Source organism: Orbicella franksi, unplaced genomic scaffold (genome assembly GCF_964199315.1).
Source record: "Orbicella franksi unplaced genomic scaffold, jaOrbFran1.1 SCAFFOLD_83, whole genome shotgun sequence".
NCBI lineage: Eukaryota > Metazoa > Cnidaria > Anthozoa > Scleractinia > Merulinidae > Orbicella > Orbicella franksi.
Window position 1 is genome coordinate 30,461 of NW_027670503.1, and position 6,000 is coordinate 36,460.

A 6,000-nucleotide genomic window follows, 5' to 3' on the forward strand; every position below is an offset into this window, starting at 1 on the left:
GATTCTCTCACCCCCACGCATGCAGTTAGCCGTCTGCAAGCACTTGACTCCAGCGACTCCAGAACCCGTACAGCAAAGAACAATTCCTGGTCATTTCACCGGACGCTGGTTTATCTCGTCAAGGATCGAATGCTACTTCAACTAGCCAATCTAAGTGTCACGTGGTTTTCTGCGAAAAAAAAAACCAAAAAAACAAAGAAAGAACCAACCGAAACATACTAAGGAAATGAAAACAGCACTCACTCAACCCCTCCCTTCCCCCCTCCCCCCCCCCCCTGCCAAAACCTAGAGTCAGACTGGAGAAGACATGTATGTAAGTTGTCCGGTTCGTGCGTGCTGGAATACACCCCAGCTGCCCGTAACCAGTAGTCAACTTATTCCCATGAGATGAACACAACACTCGGTAAGTATGTTACCTACACAGATACTACATAATTTAGTTGGTAAAGCAGCTTGATACGGGTTAACTGGCAAGCCATTAAGTGCCGATATGAAGTGTCACTCTTTAATCTCTGACGTGATTAAATAATATACACTTAAATATGAAATATCAAATGATACTGGCTGAAAATAGAGAGAACTATTCAAATATTCAAAACATTGAAAATATTGCGAGTCCAAAGATTTGTTGCAAGTCTTAGCAAAACTGATAGATTTTAGAATCAGATATGAAATAAATGTTAGGATTCTCTCACCCCCACGCATGCAGTTAGCCGTCTGCAAGCACTTGACTCCAGCGACTCCAGAACCCGTACAGCAAAGAACAATTCCTGGTCATTTCACCGGACGCTGGTTTATCTCGTCAAGGATCGAATGCTACTTCAACTAGCCAATCTAAGTGTCACGTGGTTTTCTGCGAAAAAAAAAACCAAAAAAACAAAGAAAGAACCAACCGAAACATACTAAGGAAATGAAAACAGCACTCACTCAACCCCTCCCTTCCCCCCTCCCCCCCCCCCCTGCCAAAACCTAGAGTCAGACTGGAGAAGACATGTATGTAAGTTGTCCGGTTCGTGCGTGCTGGAATACACCCCAGCTGCCCGTAACCAGTAGTCAACTTATTCCCATGAGATGAACACAACACTCGGTAAGTATGTTACCTACACAGATACTACATAATTTAGTTGGTAAAGCAGCTTGATACGGGTTAACTGGCAAGCCATTAAGTGCCGATATGAAGTGTCACTCTTTAATCTCTGACGTGATTAAATAATATACACTTAAATATGAAATATCAAATGATACTGGCTGAAATAGAGAGAACTATTCAAATATTCAAAACATTGAAAATATTGCGAGTCCAAAGATTTGTTGCAAGTCTTAGCAAAACTGATAGATTTTAGAATCAGATATGAAATAAATGTTAGGATTCTCTCACCCCCACGCATGCAGTTAGCCGTCTGCAAGCACTTGACTCCAGCGACTCCAGAACCCGTACAGCAAAGAACAATTCCTGGTCATTTCACCGGACGCTGGTTTATCTCGTCAAGGATCGAATGCTACTTCAACTAGCCAATCTAAGTGTCACGTGGTTTTCTGCGAAAAAAAAAACCAAAAAAACAAAGAAAGAACCAACCGAAACATACTAAGGAAATGAAAACAGCACTCACTCAACCCCTCCCTTCCCCCCTCCCCCCCCCCCTGCCAAAACCTAGAGTCAGACTGGAGAAGACATGTATGTAAGTTGTCCGGTTCGTGCGTGCTGGAATACACCCCAGCTGCCCGTAACCAGTAGTCAACTTATTCCCATGAGATGAACACAACACTCGGTAAGTATGTTACCTACACAGATACTACATAATTTAGTTGGTAAAGCAGCTTGATACGGGTTAACTGGCAAGCCATTAAGTGCCGATATGAAGTGTCACTCTTTAATCTCTGACGTGATTAAATAATATACACTTAAATATGAAATATCAAATGATACTGGCTGAAATAGAGAGAACTATTCAAATATTCAAAACATTGAAAATATTGCGAGTCCAAAGATTTGTTGCAAGTCTTAGCAAAACTGATAGATTTTAGAATCAGATATGAAATAAATGTTAGGATTCTCTCACCCCCACGCATGCAGTTAGCCGTCTGCAAGCACTTGACTCCAGCGACTCCAGAACCCGTACAGCAAAGAACAATTCCTGGTCATTTCACCGGACGCTGGTTTATCTCGTCAAGGATCGAATGCTACTTCAACTAGCCAATCTAAGTGTCACGTGGTTTTCTGCGAAAAAAAAAACCAAAAAAACAAAGAAAGAACCAACCGAAACATACTAAGGAAATGAAAACAGCACTCACTCAACCCCTCCCTTCCCCCCTCCCCCCCCCCTGCCAAAACCTAGAGTCAGACTGGAGAAGACATGTATGTAAGTTGTCCGGTTCGTGCGTGCTGGAATACACCCCAGCTGCCCGTAACCAGTAGTCAACTTATTCCCATGAGATGAACACACTCGGTAAGTATGTTACCTACACAGATACTACATAATTTAGTTGGTAAAGCAGCTTGATACGGGTTAACTGGCAAGCCATTAAGTGCCGATATGAAGTGTCACTCTTTAATCTCTGACGTGATTAAATAATATACACTTAAATATGAAATATCAAATGATACTGGCTGAAATAGAGAGAACTATTCAAATATTCAAAACATTGAAAATATTGCGAGTCCAAAGATTTGTTGCAAGTCTTAGCAAAACTGATAGATTTTAGAATCAGATATGAAATAAATGTTAGGATTCTCTCACCCCCACGCATGCAGTTAGCCGTCTGCAAGCACTTGACTCCAGCGACTCCAGAACCCGTACAGCAAAGAACAATTCCTGGTCATTTCACCGGACGCTGGTTTATCTCGTCAAGGATCGAATGCTACTTCAACTAGCCAATCTAAGTGTCACGTGGTTTTCTGCGAAAAAAAAAACCAAAAAAACAAAGAAAGAACCAACCGAAACATACTAAGGAAATGAAAACAGCACTCACTCAACCCCTCCCTTCCCCCCTCCCCCCCCCCCTGCCAAAACCTAGAGTCAGACTGGAGAAGACATGTATGTAAGTTGTCCGGTTCGTGCGTGCTGGAATACACCCCAGCTGCCCGTAACCAGTAGTCAACTTATTCCCATGAGATGAACACAACACTCGGTAAGTATGTTACCTACACAGATACTACATAATTTAGTTGGTAAAGCAGCTTGATACGGGTTAACTGGCAAGCCATTAAGTGCCGATATGAAGTGTCACTCTTTAATCTCTGACGTGATTAAATAATATACACTTAAATATGAAATATCAAATGATACTGGCTGAAATAGAGAGAACTATTCAAATATTCAAAACATTGAAAATATTGCGAGTCCAAAGATTTGTTGCAAGTCTTAGCAAAACTGATAGATTTTAGAATCAGATATGAAATAAATGTTAGGATTCTCTCACCCCCACGCATGCAGTTAGCCGTCTGCAAGCACTTGACTCCAGCGACTCCAGAACCCGTACAGCAAAGAACAATTCCTGGTCATTTCACCGGACGCTGGTTTATCTCGTCAAGGATCGAATGCTACTTCAACTAGCCAATCTAAGTGTCACGTGGTTTTCTGCGAAAAAAAAAAACCAAAAAAACAAAGAAAGAACCAACCGAAACATACTAAGGAAATGAAAACAGCACTCACTCAACCCCTCCCTTCCCCCCTCCCCCCCCCCCCTGCCAAAACCTAGAGTCAGACTGGAGAAGACATGTATGTAAGTTGTCCGGTTCGTGCGTGCTGGAATACACCCCAGCTGCCCGTAACCAGTAGTCAACTTATTCCCATGAGATGAACACAACACTCGGTAAGTATGTTACCTACACAGATACTACATAATTTAGTTGGTAAAGCAGCTTGATACGGGTTAACTGGCAAGCCATTAAGTGCCGATATGAAGTGTCACTCTTTAATCTCTGACGTGATTAAATAATATACACTTAAATATGAAATATCAAATGATACTGGCTGAAATAGAGAGAACTATTCAAATATTCAAAACATTGAAAATATTGCGAGTCCAAAGATTTGTTGCAAGTCTTAGCAAAACTGATAGATTTTAGAATCAGATATGAAATAAATGTTAGGATTCTCTCACCCCCACGCATGCAGTTAGCCGTCTGCAAGCACTTGACTCCAGCGACTCCAGAACCCGTACAGCAAAGAACAATTCCTGGTCATTTCACCGGACGCTGGTTTATCTCGTCAAGGATCGAATGCTACTTCAACTAGCCAATCTAAGTGTCACGTGGTTTTCTGCGAAAAAAAAAACCAAAAAAACAAAGAAAGAACCAACCGAAACATACTAAGGAAATGAAAACAGCACTCACTCAACCCCTCCCTTCCCCCCTCCCCCCCCCCCCTGCCAAAACCTAGAGTCAGACTGGAGAAGACATGTATGTAAGTTGTCCGGTTCGTGCGTGCTGGAATACACCCCAGCTGCCCGTAACCAGTAGTCAACTTATTCCCATGAGATGAACACAACACTCGGTAAGTATGTTACCTACACAGATACTACATAATTTAGTTGGTAAAGCAGCTTGATACGGGTTAACTGGCAAGCCATTAAGTGCTGATATGAAGTGTCACTCTTTAATCTCTGACGTGATTAAATAATATACACTTAAATATGAAATATCAAATGATACTGGCTGAAATAGAGAGAACTATTCAAATATTCAAAACATTGAAAATATTGCGAGTCCAAAGATTTGTTGCAAGTCTTAGCAAAACTGATAGATTTTAGAATCAGATATGAAATAAATGTTAGGATTCTCTCACCCCCACGCATGCAGTTAGCCGTCTGCAAGCACTTGACTCCAGCGACTCCAGAACCCGTACAGCAAAGAACAATTCCTGGTCATTTCACCGGACGCTGGTTTATCTCGTCAAGGATCGAATGCTACTTCAACTAGCCAATCTAAGTGTCACGTGGTTTTCTGCGAAAAAAAAAACCAAAAAAACAAAGAAAGAACCAACCGAAACATACTAAGGAAATGAAAACAGCACTCACTCAACCCCTCCCTTCCCCCCTCCCCCCCCCCCCTGCCAAAACCTAGAGTCAGACTGGAGAAGACATGTATGTAAGTTGTCCGGTTCGTGCGTGCTGGAATACACCCCAGCTGCCCGTAACCAGTAGTCAACTTATTCCCATGAGATGAACACAACACTCGGTAAGTATGTTACCTACACAGATACTACATAATTTAGTTGGTAAAGCAGCTTGATACGGGTTAACTGGCAAGCCATTAAGTGCCGATATGAAGTGTCACTCTTTAATCTCTGACGTGATTAAATAATATACACTTAAATATGAAATATCAAATGATACTGGCTGAAATAGAGAGAACTATTCAAATATTCAAAACATTGAAAATATTGCGAGTCCAAAGATTTGTTGCAAGTCTTAGCAAAACTGATAGATTTTAGAATCAGATATGAAATAAATGTTAGGATTCTCTCACCCCCACGCATGCAGTTAGCCGTCTGCAAGCACTTGACTCCAGCGACTCCAGAACCCGTACAGCAAAGAACAATTCCTGGTCATTTCACCGGACGCTGGTTTATCTCGTCAAGGATCGAATGCTACTTCAACTAGCCAATCTAAGTGTCACGTGGTTTTCTGCGAAAAAAAAAACCAAAAAACAAAGAAAGAACCAACCGAAACATACTAAGGAAATGAAAACAGCACTCACTCAACCCCTCCCTTCCCCCCTCCCCCCCCCCCTGCCAAAACCTAGAGTCAGACTGGAGAAGACATGTATGTAAGTTGTCCGGTTCGTGCGTGCTGGAATACACCCCAGCTGCCCGTAACCAGTAGTCAACTTATTCCCATGAGATGAACACAACACTCGGTAAGTATGTTACCTACACAGATACTACATAATTTAGTTGGTAAAGCAGCTTGATACGGGTTAACTGGCAAGCCATTAAGTGCCGATATGAAGTGTCACTCTTTAATCTCTGACGTGATTAAATAATATACACTTAAATA